The sequence below is a fragment of the Macrotis lagotis genome, chromosome 8 (assembly GCF_037893015.1).
Source record: "Macrotis lagotis isolate mMagLag1 chromosome 8, bilby.v1.9.chrom.fasta, whole genome shotgun sequence".
Lineage (NCBI taxonomy): Eukaryota > Metazoa > Chordata > Mammalia > Peramelemorphia > Peramelidae > Macrotis > Macrotis lagotis.
In genome coordinates this window covers 65833612-65849209 of record NC_133665.1, presented here as the reverse complement: position 1 = coordinate 65849209, position 15598 = coordinate 65833612, and the positions used below count along the sequence as shown (strand labels likewise).

The 15598-nt window shown below is 38.8% G+C and overlaps 1 protein-coding gene across 1 annotated transcript in view; it reads left to right on the top strand.

Moving 5' to 3' along the window:
* The first annotated feature begins 1643 nt into the window (after positions 1–1643).
* LOC141496473 (phospholipid-transporting ATPase ABCA3-like) overlaps positions 1644–15598 on the top strand; it is a 223234-nt gene continuing 209279 nt past the window's right edge. Inside the window, exon 1 of the mRNA XM_074199004.1 lies at positions 1644–1867. The gene's annotated coding sequence lies outside the window, so the exon portion shown is untranslated. The remainder of the gene's footprint in view (positions 1868–15598) is intronic.

Here is a 15598-nt window from a genome sequence, read left to right as displayed (position 1 = left end):
GGGTCATACAACTTCAACTTAAAAGCTCTGGAGTGCCTAGGAGGACACACAATGCACTAGATCTAGAGACAAGCCTGACTTTGATGCAAGCTATACTCCAGAACCAATTTGCCACTTCAAGTAAACACTTGTTTATTAAATATCTCCTATATGACAGGAACTGAAAATAGAGACGAAACAAAAAAAGCCTCTGTCCTAAAGGAATTTAAGAATCTTCTATGGAATATAATTAGTAAGCTGTGATCTTGTAAATCTCACCAAAATTCTACCTATTCCCCATCTCATTAAATTGTCTCTGATTCTGTGTCTTGTCTTGTCTCCCCTGGTTCTGTGTAGGCCACAAACCATGGAATCAGGAAGAGCTGAGTTCAAATCTTGACATCTCAATCTCAGTTTCCTCGTTTGTAAAATGGGGAAAATCAGTGCTTACTTCACAAGGTCATTGTAAGGATCAAGGAAAATAAGTCAAAAAAGCATTTTGCAAAACTTTACAAACTATATAAATATTAGATATTGTTATTCCAAGGTTTCTGTGGCTATGACAATATTGAAATGTAGAGGAAAAACAGCCCAATTAGAAAGCAAATTTGATTTAAGCAGCAGTCATCTAAGTTACCATGGAAATTTCTACTACCCATACTCTCCACTTATAGCCCAGAAGGGATTTTCTCCCAGTTCAGGCTCTCCGCAGAATGATGCCAGGGTAGCCCATACAATAATCCACTGCTTAAAGTTGTCTGATGTTCTCTGCTTGAAGTTATCCTTAAATTGCTACAAGAGCTCATATCTTTCTAGGAGACTTCCTAAGAGACCCCTAAGAAAAGGATTGTGGCTAGAAACTGTAAACAGGACAGGATGAGCAACAGACTCCTTGAACAAGAAAGCAGAATGAAGGGATAAACATTTCTAAATGCCAGGACTGTGCTAACTTTGATCTTCAAGGTAGGCATTATTATGCTGAGACTTGCCATGGCTCACGTGACTAGGAAGTATCAAAACTGGAATTAAACTAAGGTCTTCCTGATTCCAGGCCTGTTGATCCATCTCCTAAGCTCTTTTACCTGGACAAATAAAATTAACTCGAAGGCAACAAGAAATATGGAAACAAGTAACAAGATTGAAAAAATGAAAATAGGAAAACATCTTAAATATTTACATAAGTATATATATGGGGAAACATATAAATATATACTTCCTTGGAAAATAGAGCAAAGAAAGATAATTTCATTCTCATTGGGGGGCAGCTAGGTGGCACAGTGGATAGAGCCTGGATTCAGGAAGACTCCTCTTTGTGGGTTCAAATCCAGCCTGTTAGTAGCTTTGTGACCCTTGGATGAGTCACTTCGCCTCTACTGGCCTCCAAAATGGGAATAATAGTCCCTACCTCATAAGGGCTGTTGTTGGATTTTTGTTGTTATTAACATTATTATATATTATTTTTATTAAATATATATTATATACATATTACACATATCAAATGAGTTGATGCGTGTAAACCGCAGGAGCCCTGGCACATCCATACGGTGTAAATGCTCTCTGGCCGCTGTTCCTCTCCCTGTCATCACCACCGTGGTGGTGGCTCAGAATACCCTGCAGGGCTCCTAGGACCCCCGGCGCCCCCCCGCAGGGAAGGCCGCCCCTCCCCCGCGCCGAGGAGTCCGTTACCGCTCTGCCCCTACCGGCGGGCCGTGGGCCGGTGGGCGGGAGGGGGCCGCGTGCCTGGCCGAGGCTGCAGCTCCTGAGGCATCGCGCTGTGGCGATGCGGCCGTGACGAGCTGCTGGTGCCACCCGCCTCCTCCACCGCAGCGCAGAGGCCCGGAGGCCCAAGCGGAGCCCGGCGGGAAGAGGGGAGGGCCGGCGCCCACAGGTGAGCAGCGATGGCCCGGCCTGTCTCCGCTATGCCACCCGCGGGGCCGCCATCTGGCCATGGGCCGGGCCACCGGGGATGCTGCTCCTCGGCTTGAGGGGCCGCTGGTCAGAGAGCCCCGGGGAAGGGGGAGCAAGGGGCAGGGGCAGAGGGAGCCCGGCGGGCTGGCCGAACTTGGAGACCTCGGGAAAATGTTGGGGGGAGCACCTAAGTAACACTCAAGCTGGAGATGTAAAACGAATTTCTTCCCGGAACTAGCTGCTAGTCCCTATGCAAGGCACTTCACCCCTGCCTGCCTCAGTTTCCCTTTATGTAAATGGGAATGATAATAAGACCATTTACTTCCCAGAGTTGTTGTGAGGCTACAATGAAATAATATTTGTAAAATGCTTTGCAAACCTAAAAATGACGAGCTATTTATTATGGCTACAATGTAGCCTTTCAGTTGGTTGGTTAGTTTGAGGTGAGTTACAATGTATCCACCTTTGGCAGATCAGCCCGACAGGAACTTGGAGTCTTCCACCAGGTGAACACCTGGGATGTGTTTTCAAAACTTATATTTGTCACCTGACCTTTGCGCTGCTTCAATTCTGCCTTCCTCATAGAGCACAACACCCTCTCTGATGAGGACACACCATGCTGGGCAGTCCTGTGCCAGTGTCTCCCGTGCTACACAATCACTTCCAGTGTTCTTAAGAGAAAGGCCTTCAGAGTGCGAGCACTTGCCCTGTGTGACTTAAGGATATACCTGGCATTGAACAATGTGGCTACCCTATCAAAACTGAGGCCACATGTTTAAATTTTGGGCAGTTTAATTTGAGAAAGGACCTCAGTGTCTGGTATCTTTTCCTGCTGGCTGATCTTCAGAATTTTCCTAAAACAATTTAGATGAAAGCAATTCAGTTTATGGCACTGGTAGACTGTTCAGATTTCACAGATATGAAACAATGAGGTTGGCATACAGTCTAATACTTCATCTCTCCCATACTTTCTTTTGGAGCCTCCCAAATACTGAGCTAGTTCTGGCAATGAGTGTGTCAACCTCCCTGAAAAGTATATTGGCAAGGTAAGTTAATATATCCAGTGTTCAAAATTTTTCCATTTGCTGTAATCTCTCATTCTACATATGAAAGATCTGGTGCCGGCTGATGGAGCCACCTAGGTTTTCTTAGGTTTTCTTAGTGTTAATTGTTAGACCAAAATTAGCACAAGCAACAGAGACTCAAACCATACTTTATTGCATCAGAGCATCAGATGCTGCACTGAGTTCATAATCATCTGCAAACAAAAATCAAGGATCCACACTCCCTCCACTTTGGTCTTGACTTGGAGCCCTACAAGCTTCCAATGTAGTTGCTGCTAAGTCCTGTGTGATCCTGACTGCAGCTTCACGATATTTGAACTGTCCTTCTGGCTGCTTGTAATATTTTCTCATTGACTTTGGAGTTCTGGAACTTGGCTATAATATTCCTAGGGGTTGGTTTTTTGGGATCTCTTGGGATCAGGGGGATCAGTGGATTCTCTCCATTTCTATTTTGCCCTCTGCTTCTAGGATATAAGGGCAATTTTCCTGTAGTAATTCTTTGAAAATGATGTCAAGGCTCTTTTCCTGATCATGACTTTCAGGTATTCCAATAATTTTTAAATTATCTTTCTTCAGTCTGTTTTCCATATCAGTTGTTTTTTCAATGAGATATTTCACATTTTCTTCTAATTTTTCATTTTTTTATTTTGAAGTATTGATTTCTGATTTCTGGTAAATTCATCAGTCTTCCTGAATTCTATTCTTTGTCTGAAGGATTTGTTTTCCTCAGAGAGCTTTCTTATCTCTTTTTTCCATCTGGCCAATTCTGCTTTTTAAAGCATTCTTCTCCTCAATAATTTTTTGAACTGTTTTATCCATTTGACCTAAGCTGGTTTTTAGCATGCTATTTTCCTCAGCATTTTTTTTTGGATTTCCTTGACTAGGCTGCTGACTTCATTTTCAATGTTTTTCCTCAATCTCTCTCATTTCCTTTCCCAGTTTTTCTTCTAACTCCCTCATTTGATTTTCAAAGTCTTTTTTAATCTCTGTCATAGACTGAACCCAATTTCTGTTTTTCTTGGAGTCTTTAGATGCAGGAGCTTGTGCTTCCTCATCTTCAGACTGAGTGTTTTGATCCTTCTTGGGCTCATTTGCAAAATATTTCTCAATGGTGTTCCTTTTTTTTCTCTGCTTGCTCATTTTCCCAGCCTTAGCCTGTTTATGGGGTGCTTCCTGAGCTTTTGGGACACTCCCACAAGGGTCTCAGTATGTGAGGCTCTGTCCTCCCTCCTGGTCTGTGAATGACCATAAGCGCCCCCCTCTGCCAAGGGGCTGAGGTGGAGGGGGCCCCTGCTGTTCTATGGGGTGTTCTAGACTGGGATCAGGATCTGAATGTGGTCAGAGCCCCAGAGTCCTGTTCCAGGAACAGAGGACAGAGCTCTGCAGTCTCTCTCTTCACTCCCTTCCCTAGGTTCAATGGGCTCATGCCCTGGGGGCTCCTGCTTAGGACTCCGCCTGCTTCTGTTCCTGGATCTGGGCTGAGGTGACCATGCTGCTCTCTGTGTGCCCTGAGGGCTGGGCTCCATGTGCTTGCTCTGGCAGAGGTCCCCCGCTGTTCCCCCAATTTGTGCCCAGTGCTCCCTGGGGTGTAGCTCAGGAGACTCCCCCCCCACCTGCTGTGAGCCATGGCTCCCAGCGCCCTGGGGCTGCCTCCAGGAGGCTGAAGTTCTTTCGCTCTGGCAGGTCACCCTTCTGGCGGGCCACCCTTCTGGTGGGCCGCCCCTCCAACCCTGGGGAGCAGAGCCTTCCTGTTCTTTTCCAGGTTACCTTGAGTAGCAGAACTGACTCACTGGATCCCTCTGTGGGTTCTGTCTCTCAAAAATTTAATTAGGGTCCTTAGCTTATGAGTTTTATGAGAGAGTGCCTAAGACAGGATCCTTTCTTGTTGCCATCTTGACTCCGCCCACCTAACTTTTTCTTCTACCAAGATTTTTACTTCTTCATTATCAGATTCATGGACCCATCCTATTTTTCAGGTCTGTGCAGGAGCACATGTCAACTTTCTGATGTCTTTTACTACTTGCCTTTTGATACCTATCTTTTTAAAAAAAATTTTTTTTAGATTTTTGCAAGGCAAATGGGGTTAAGTGGCTTGCCCAATGCCACACAGCTTGGTAATTATTCAGTGTCTGAGGCCAGATTTGAACTCAGGTACTCCTGACTCTAGGGCCGGTGCTCTATCCACTGTGCCACCTAGCTGCCCCTTGATGTCTATCTTTAGGAAGCAACTTGATAGATTCAATTTTATCACAAACTCCTTTTCCAATCAACATATGTTGAATCTATGCTGAATAACTCTCTCTCTTGTTTGCATGGCTTAGTCAGCCAGTAAGTCAAGGGCCCTAGCTATCTAATTGGTAATTATTTTTACTTTGGCTTAGAATCTAAGCAGGAAATAAATTGGGGTAACATAACCCCAGCTCCCATCCTGTGCCCAGATAGCAGGCCCTTAGGTCTAGATAACAACTCCCTAAGCAATCCTTGGCATGCAGCAATTTTTTGTACCAAAATGAATCCTAACAAGGGATCCAGGTACCATCATCATATCTCACATGAGTCTCAGTCCACCTATCTCTTTAAGTTGTACAGTCTAGAATATGTGTATCCTGCTTTTGGACTAAAGTCCATAGCCATTTGCTTTTCCCCAGGAAATTATCCTGGCTAGACTGGTATAAACAATAGTCACCCTGAACTTACTCAGTCATATGCCACTGGTGTTTCTCTCCTCTGGACTAAAATTCTGTGCCACAGTGCGTCTCTGACCAGGAACTGAGAATCTAGGCCAGACCCAGGGGCACTGGCACCCAAGGCCAATTCTCAAACTGCTGTGGACCACCACAAGTCCAACAGTTAACCATACCAAAAGTCTGGGCATTGACTTCTGTCAGCTAGATTCTCCTCCCACCATACCCCATTCTCTAAAAAAGAGATAGGACTCTCCCTAGATAGGATATACACACTCATGTAGGATATAATTATGACACCCAACAATCTCCCTCCTTTTCTCTCAGGGGAGAACATCTTCACCCTGCCTCTCTTTCTCCTTTCCATAAGGAGAGGGGCATTAGTAAGGGTGCCACACTTACAGAATCAAGGGAAAGTTACAGATACAGACCTCCGACTAAACAATGTACACATAGATTAGAAATGGTGGAGATGAACTGGTTTAGTGTCTCTCCTTTCTTCTCTTCTCCCCTGGAGACATCCGATGTCTTTCTGTATCTTCAGAATCAGTTCCAAAAAGTTCTTTCCAGCTCAGGTGACTTGTTGAGACCTTGTCTTCTGGTAAAGAAAATGCTTAAAGTTTTTTTTTAGGTTTTTGCAAGGCAAATGGGGTTAAGTGGCTTGCCCAAGGCCACACAGCTAGGTAATTATTAAGTATCTGAGACTGTATTTGAACTCAGGTACTCCTGACTCCAAGGCTGGTGCTTTATCCACTGCACTACCTAGCTGCTCCAACTGCTTAATGTTTTACTCAGATCTAAACACATGTTTTCATCACAAGACAATGAGATCCTAGAGCTTATTACAATTTATATTTTGCCTTACTCACTGTCATATTGACATACTACTTCACTTTAATACAATAAACTTCCTTAATTGTTTCAGTGTATGATTAAATTCCACTGAGAATTACCATATTAACTTAAGCTTGTAGTATTGTATCACTTTTTCTGACTACCATATGAACACTTGCCCTCAGTCAGTTCTCCATAAAATAATCTTTTGGCAAACCTACATTTGGCTTTTGAGCAATGTGATTAGCCTTTCAATTATATTCTCTGTAGTAGAGTTTGAATGCTTGGGAGTTTAGCTCAAGAAAGGACCTCAGTATCTGGTATCTTATCCTGCCAGCTGAACTTCAGAATCGTTCTGAGACAATTTAAATGGAAGCCATTCTGTTTCCTAGCATGGTGCTGGTAGACTGTCCAGGTTTCACAGGCATATAACTATGAGGTCAGCACAACAGTTCTGTAGACCTTCAGTTTGGTAGCCAGCCTAATACCTCTTCTCTCTCATGCTTTCTTTTGGAACCTGCCAAACACTTTGAAAGTTCTGGCAATGCTGTATCAACCTTATCAATATGAAACTCCCTGGAGAGTGTATTGCCAAGGTAAATGAACTTATGCACAGTATTCAAAACTTTGCTATTTGCTGTAATTGATGATTCCACATATGGAAGGTCTGGTGCTGGTTGATGGAGCACCTGGGTTTTCTTGGTGTTAATTCTTAGGCCAAAGTTAGTACAAGCAGCAGGAAATGGATCCATACTTTGTTGCAGCTCAGCTTCAGAAGTTTCATTGAGTGTACAGTTATCTGTAAACAAAACTCATGCACCAACTTTGGCCTTGGTTTGTGGAATTTTCAAGTTAAAGAATTTACCATCAGTGCAATAGCTCACCTTGATACCATTTTCCTCCTCATTGAAGGTTTCTGATATCATGTCTGAAAACATGCTAAAAAGCATGGGAGCAAGGACACATTGGTGACTCCATTGGTGATCAGGAAATCATGAGAGCATTGTTCATTATTCGTGTCGACCTGAAAATGATGTAAATGACTGACAATATCAAAGACTTTGGTCAGATCTACAAATGTTATGTACAGAACTTTGTTCAACTCTTGGCATTTCTCTTGGAGTTGTTGGGCAGCATCAACTGTTCCTCAGCTTTTCTATAGCTACATTGTCTAGGAAAGATTAGCCTATTAAGGACTGTGGCAAGAATCTTGGCAGCCGTGACTCAGAGAGAAACAGCCTTGTGATTGACACAGGACAATGGAGGCATAGAGATGGACAGTGGAGACATCCTTAAATTCCTGGGGGACTGGAAATTGGAAAATTGGAAAAATTCAGTCAATTTTTGGATGAGCGGTGGACACATCCCCACCTTGTAAATCTCATCTGGAATAGAATCAGCACCAGGTGCTTTGCCACTTGAAAGGAGCCTAAGGCCCTCAAAGACCTCTTATTCAATTGGAACTTCAATTAGGGACTGATTGACTTCAACCAGAGGTAAACAGTCAGTAGCTTCTGCTTTGGTTGATGGTGCTCTATTAAGAACACTATGGAAGTGTTTGGCCCATCTCTCTAGGATCATGTCCCTAACACTAATCAATATGGCTCATCAGCACTGAGTAGATGAGATGCACCATATGTCTTTGACCATAAATAGCCTTGTGTGTGTCATAAAAGTACTTTGGGTTGTTACTATCTGTACTATAATGAATTTCTTCTGCCTTCTTACTGAACTAAGAATCCTGTATCTCTCTCTAAACTTCATTTGTATTTTACCTTTGATGGAATTAAATGCCTTTGGCTTAGAAATGAATGAATTATCCTGCTGGTAAACCCTGTGGAGTTCTCATGTTTCATCTAGCATCTTCTGTATTTCTCCACCATTTTCTTCTAACCAGTCTTGATGTTTGCGAGTGTACTGACCCAGATGAACATATACAGTATTGTACACTGAAAGCTGTCCATTCCTTTTCCATACCACTATTGCCAATTGTGTTGACTCAGCTTTCCCCACCAAATTATCAGCAAATTGTTCTCATTTACCCATTCCAATAGGGAAAGTCTTCACATGCTAAAGGATAAAAATACCCCTAATTCACTCAGTTACCCTGTTTTAGCAAGTCTGTTGAAGCAGTTTACCAGGGTGTACTGTTATTTCTGCTATAATCACAGGTGTCACCCCATTCTTACTGGGAAAGAAACTTTATATATCTAGATATAGAAATAAATACATATCAGTAGGCATACCTATAGATGTAGGTTTCTATATCTATATCTTATAGATCTCTCTATATAAAATAGGTAGATATAGATATATTTATTTAAATAATATATGTACACATTACATAATGCTTTATAACATTCACACATATATCTTTCATATGTCATATATATTACATATAATCCTCTATTATATATTCCCCAATAAGACTTAATTGCAGGATGTGTCCCATAAGAATAACTATAACAGAAAATTACCTGATAAATATATAAGAAGTGAAAATAAAGTGCTATGCTTTAAAACAATGATTTCAAATTTTTTATAAGATATTCCAATATCAATAAAACATGTATGTATGTATGTATATTTATTTATAAATGTATGTATATTTATTTATAAATTATATATATTCATATCATAAAACTTAAAAATAGAAATTAGGAAAGGATGGGATAAAAATGAAATATTTGATCCTAAAATCATTTGGGAGTCAGTGGAGTTTTTTTTTGAGTGAGGAAGTGACAAGGCCAGGCTGGTACTTTAGGGGAATCTGTTTGGCATCTTTGTGGAGCATGATTTGAAGTTAGGAGAGTGTTGGTAGGAAGATCATTTAGGAGGCTATTGTAGTCTGCTGGTTGAGAGAAGCCAGAAATAGGGTGGTGACTGGATGGATCTGGAGAAAATGACTGATGTGAGAGATATGTGGATTGGAAACTGATTGGATATGTGGATGGGGGTAAAGTAAACTGAGGAGTTGAAGATTACACTGAGTGTGAAGATATGAATCGCTGGAAGTATGGTAGTGTCCTCAATAACCACAGGGATATTTTAAAAGATAAGGTAGTGATGAAGCAGTGTGATGTAGTTGATAGAGATAACCCTAAGTTAGGAAAACTTTGAATTCAATAAGTCTCATCTCTGATAAATATTGGCTTTGTGACCTTTTTTTTTTCTTTTGCAAGGCAATGGGGTTAAGTGGCTTGCCCAAGGCCAGACAGGTAATTATTAAGTGTCTGAGGCTGAACTCGAACTCAGGTACTCCTGACTCCAGGGCCAGTGCTCTATCCACTGCGCCACCTAGCCGCCCCATGGCTCTGTGACCTTTGCAAGTCATTGAACCTCTCAGTGCAATAGGTTTTCAGGTTGGATTAGTTTTTCCCTAAAAGTTAATTAAGCTACTTGAGACTTGATTCAGACTATTGACATCATTTCTGGTCTTCTGAGTATTTACCTTCTAATGTTTGGTTGATGGAAATTGATGGGCAACTCAGGCAAAGGAGATGAATCTTTCTTGAATGAATACCCCTCTCTGACCATGGAAATCTCTTTTTGTTAATAGTTAAATTAAATTGTTTTTGATGAAGCATTTGATTTTGTTCTACTAACTGAACTTTAACAGAAAACTGAATCAGACCCAGTTCAGAACAAGCAGACAAAAGGCAACCATGCAAGCCAATTATATTCGGACAGCAAGAATCAGAAAGACACTTTCTGCTTGATTACTAGAGAGGGGCAATTTCTCAGTTTCTTTCTGCATACTTGTAGCTGCAGAATGGACCTCTGAAGAGAGCCATTGGACTTGAAATAGATTCAGTCTGCAACATGAAGGTCACCTCCAGATGACTTTGTCTATGAACTTAGAGTTCACCTGGGTTTAAGTGCTAGAGGAAATCAATCATCTTACATATTTCTCTACCTTAAGATAATGTATCAGTTCTTGAATGGCGCTTGAGCCTTTCTCTTCTCCCTTCTTCCCAGAATGTTCTACAAACCAATCCTGGTCATTTATCCACACAAGTTTTCAGAATTTCTCTCTAAAATCTTCATGTTGTGTGGCAGGACTGATGGAAGTGTATGGTCTTTTTTAAAGTAGTGTAGCCTCTCTGCTTATGGTGTAGCATTTTTGTATTAATATTTATGAGGGATATTGGTCTGTATATTTTTCTGTTTTTCCTTTGCTTTGTCTCCTTGATTTAGGTATCAAAAGCATATTTATATCATAGAAGATGCTTTAACAGGATGGCTTTTTGCTAATTTTTGCAAACTGGAATGTTTAAGAGAACCCACTTGTAAATAGATCTAGTACCGAGTTGCTTTTTTTCCCTACGAGTGTTCATATATGACAATCGTTTTTTTAAAGTATGGAAATATCTAAATTGTCCATTTTTATTATGGAAATTTTATACTTTGGCAATTATGGGAATTTTATACTTTGGCAAGAATTTATCCATTTTATCTAAGTAATCTGTTGTTGGCATATAACTTGGCAAACTAATTTAGTAATTTCTTTTATTTCATCTTCCTTAACTGTGAATTATTTTTTGTTCTTGATGCTGACAATAGATATTAGTTTTATTTTTCAATTTAGCGGATTTTTTTGCTTTCTTTTTTTTTAACCTCTTTGTTTTCAAACTTTCTGATTTAATGGTGTTGGCTTATTTTGTTCTATTGCTTTTTTAGTTCTCTTACTTGCATGACCTTTTCATTGATCTATTTGTTTTCTCTTAATTCTCCTGAATTATTAGTTCTGCTTTATCATTTTTAACTCTGTGAATGTTTGTTTCTTTTTATGTTTAAAAAGGATTGTATTTGTTTTTATGTTGAGTTTATTATAAACTAACCTCTTAGCTAGTAGCCATAGGGTAAAAACATATTTCCTTATTTTAATTTTTTTTGAAGTAAAAAATGTATGCTTTGATCTGCAGTCAGACTCCATCAGTACTCTCTGGAGGTAGATAACAGTTTTCACCATAAGACCTTTGAAATCATCTTGGATCATTGTATAGTTGAGAACAGTCAAATCATAAATGGTTTTTCATCATTGCAATATTGTTGTTAGACTCTGCTCACTTCACTTTGCATCAGTTCTTATTTGAGTCTTGACAGATTTTTCTAAATTATTTCTCTTTTTTAATAAAAGAAATATTTTATTTATTTTGAAATTTACATTTTTTCCCCTAATCTTGTTTCCCTCCCCCCTGCCCCCCACAGAAGGCAATCTGTTATTTCTTTACATTGTTTCCATGGTATACATTGATCTAAGTTGAATGTGATGAGCAAGAAATGATATCCTTAAGGAAGAAAAATAAAATATAAGAGATAGCAAAATTATACAATAAGATAATGTTTTTTTTTTTTAAATTAAAGCTAATAGTCTTTGGTCTTTGTTCAAACTCCACAATTCTTTCTCTGGATACAGACAGTATTCTCCATCACAGATAGCCCAAAATTGTGCCTAATTGTTGCACTGATGGAATGAGCAAGTCCATTAAGGTTGATCATCACCCCCATGTTGCTGTTAGGATGTATAATGTTCTTCTGGTTCTTCTGGTTCTTCTGGTCTCACTCAGCATCACTTCATGCAAATCCTTCCAGGCTTCCCTGAATTCCCATCCCTCCAGTGTTCCATGACATACATATACCACAGTTTGCTAAGCCATTCCCCATCTGAAGGACATTCACATAATTTCCAATTCTTTGCCACCACAAACAGGGCTGTTATAAATAGTTTTGTACTAGTGATATTTTTACCCTTTTCCATAATCTCTTCAAGGTATAGACCCAGTAGTGGTATTTCTGAATCAAAGGGTATGCAGACTTTTGTTGCCCTTTGGGCATAATTCCAATTGCTCTCCAGAAAGGTTGGATGAGTTCACAGCTCCACCAACAATGTATTAGTGTCCCAAATTTCTCACATCCCTTCCAACATTGATCATTGTCCTTTCTGGTCATATTGGTCAGTCTGAGAGGTGTGAGGTGGTACCTCAGAAATGCTTTAATTTGCATTTCTCTAATAAGTAGTGATTTAGAGTAATTTTTCTTGTGATTATGGATGGCTTTGATTTCCTCATCTGTAAATCACCTTTGCATATCCTTTGCTCAATTGTCTTTTGAAAAAAACTGACTCAGTTCTCTGTATATATTAGAAATTTGTCAGAAATATTAGTTGTAAAAACTGTTTCCCAATTTACTACATTTCTTTGGATCTTGGTTACAGTGGTTTGTCCATGCAAAAGTTTTTTAATTTAATGTAATCAAAATTGTCTAGTTTTGGGGGGGTGCAAGGTAATGGGATTAAGTGGCTTGCCAAGGCCACACAGCTAGGTAATTAAGTGTCTGAAGCTGGATTTGAACTCAGGTACTCCTGACTCCAGGGCTGGTGCTCCATTCACTGTGCCATCTAGCCACCCCTGTCTAGTTTGTTTTTAATGATATTCTCCATCTCTTCCTTGGTCATAAACTGCTTCCCCTTTCCATAGATCTGACAGTTGGTCTCCTTGATCTCCTTGTTTGCTTATAATATTGTTTTTTATATCTAAATCCTGTATCCATTTTGATCTTATCTTGGTATAGGGTATGAAGTGTTGGTCTAATCCAAGTTTCTGTCATACTAACTTTCAATTTTCCCAAGTTTTCCCAACGGTTTTTATCGAAGAGAGAGTTTTTATCCCAATATCTGGACTCTTTGGGTTTATCAAATAGCAGATTATGATAATCATTTCCTGCTATTGTACCTAGTCTGTTCCACTGATACACCACTCCATTTCTTAGCCAATACCAGATAGTTTTGCTGACTGATGCTTTATAATATAATTTTAGATTTGGTAGGACTAAGCTACCACCTTTTGCACTTTTTTCATTAAGTTCCTAGAAATTCTCAACTTTTTATTTCTCCATATGAATTTACTTACAATTTTTTCTAACTCCTTAAAGTAATTTTTTGGAATTTTGATTCATAGCGCACTTAACAGGTAGTTTAATTTTGGTAGAATTGTCATTTTTTTATATCAGCTTGACCCATCCATGAGCAGTTGCTATTTTCCCAGTTATTTAAATCTTACTTTATTTGTGTGAGAAGTGTTTTGTAATTATTTTCAAAAAGTTTCTGAATCTGCCTTGACAGGTAGACTCTCAGATATTTTATATTGTCTGAAGTTACTTTGAATGAGATTTCTCTTTCTAGCTCTTTCTGCTGCATCTTGCTAGTCATATGTAGAAATGTTGAGTATTTATGAGGGTTTATTTTATATCCTGTGACTGCTAAAGTTGCTAATTATTTTGAATAGTTTTTTAGATGATTTCTTGGGATTCTGTAGGCATACCTTCATGTCATCTGCAAAGAGTAAGAGTTTTGTCTCTTCCTTCCCAATTCTAATTCCTTCAATTTCTTTTTCTTCTCTTACTGCTGAAGCTAACATTTCTTATATAATATGGAATAGTAGTGGTGATAATGGGCATCCTTGTTTCACCCCCTGATCTTATTGGGAATGCCTCTAGCATATCCCCATTGCATATAATGCTTGTTGATGGTTTCAGATAGATACTGCTTATTATTCTAAGGAACAATCCATTTATTCCTACACTCTCGTATTTTTAGCAGGAATGGGTGTGGTATTTTGTCAAAAGCTTTTTCAGCATCTATTGATATAATCATATGATTTCTGATATCTTTGTTATTGATATAATTAATTATACTAACAGTTTTCCTAATACTGAACCAACCCTGCATTCTTGGGATAAATCCTACTTGGTCATAATGTTTATCCTAGTGATAAATTGTAATCATTCTGCTAAGAATTTATTTAAGATTTTTACATCTATATTCATCAGGGAGATATCGATCTATAATTTTCTTTCTCTGTTTTAACTCTTCCTGGTTTAGGTGTCAGCACCATATTAGTGTCATAGAAAGAGTTAGGCAGAGTTCCAACTTCACCAAAGAGTTTATATAGAATTGGAACCAATTGTTCCTTAAATGTTTGATAGAATTCACTTGTGAATCCATCTGGCCCTAGAGGTTTTTTCTTAGGGAATTCAATAATGGCTTGTTGAATTTCTTTTTCTAAGATAGGGTTGTTTAGGTATTTAATTTCCTCTTCATATAACATGGGCAACTTCTATTTATTGTAAATTTTGTAAATGTGTAATCCATTTCACTTAGATTAACAAATTTATTGGCATAGAGTTGGGCAAAATAATAATGAATTATTACTTTAATTTCTTCCTCAATGGTGGTGAGTTCATCTTTTACATTTATGATACTATAAATTTGGTTGTCTTCTTTCTTTTTTTTAATCAAATTGATCAGAAGTTAAAACCAACTCTTGGTTTTATTTATTAGTTCGATAGTTTTCTTGCTTTCAATTTTATTAATTTCTCCTTTAATTTTTAGAATGTCTAATTTGGTATTTAATTGGGGGTTTTAATTTGTTCTTTCTCTAATTTTTTAGTTGTACATTGAGTTCATTGATTTCTCCTCTCTTTAATTTATTCATGTAAGCATTTAAAGATATAATATATCCTCTGATAGCCACCTTGAGTGTATCCCATAGGTTTTGGTATACTGTTTCATTATTGGCATAATCTAGGATGAAATAATTCTTTCTAAAATTTGTTGTTTGATCCATTCATTCTTTAAAATGTGGTTATTTAGTTTCCAATTAGTTTTGGGACTAGATCTCCCTGGCCCAATATTGCATGTGATTTTTAATGCATTATGATCTGAGAAAGATGTATTCATTATGTATGCCTTTCTGCAATTGATTTATGCCCTAGTACATGGTCAATTTTTGTGTACTGCAGAAAAAAAGTATATTCTTTTCTATCCCATTCAATTTCCTCCATAAGTCTATCATGTGTAGGTTTTCTAACAATCTATTTACTTCCTTCACTTTTTTCTTGTTTATTTTATGGTTAGATTTATCTGAGAACTGAAGGTTGGGGTCTCCCACCAGTAGAGTTTTGCTGTCTTCCTGTAACTCCTTCAACTTCTCCTCCAAGAATCTGGATGCTATACCACTGAGTGCATACAATATTTAGTATTGAAATTACTTTATTGTCTATGGTATTTTTTTTGCAAGGCAATGGGGTTAAGTGGCTTGACCAAAGCCACACAGCTAGGTAATTATT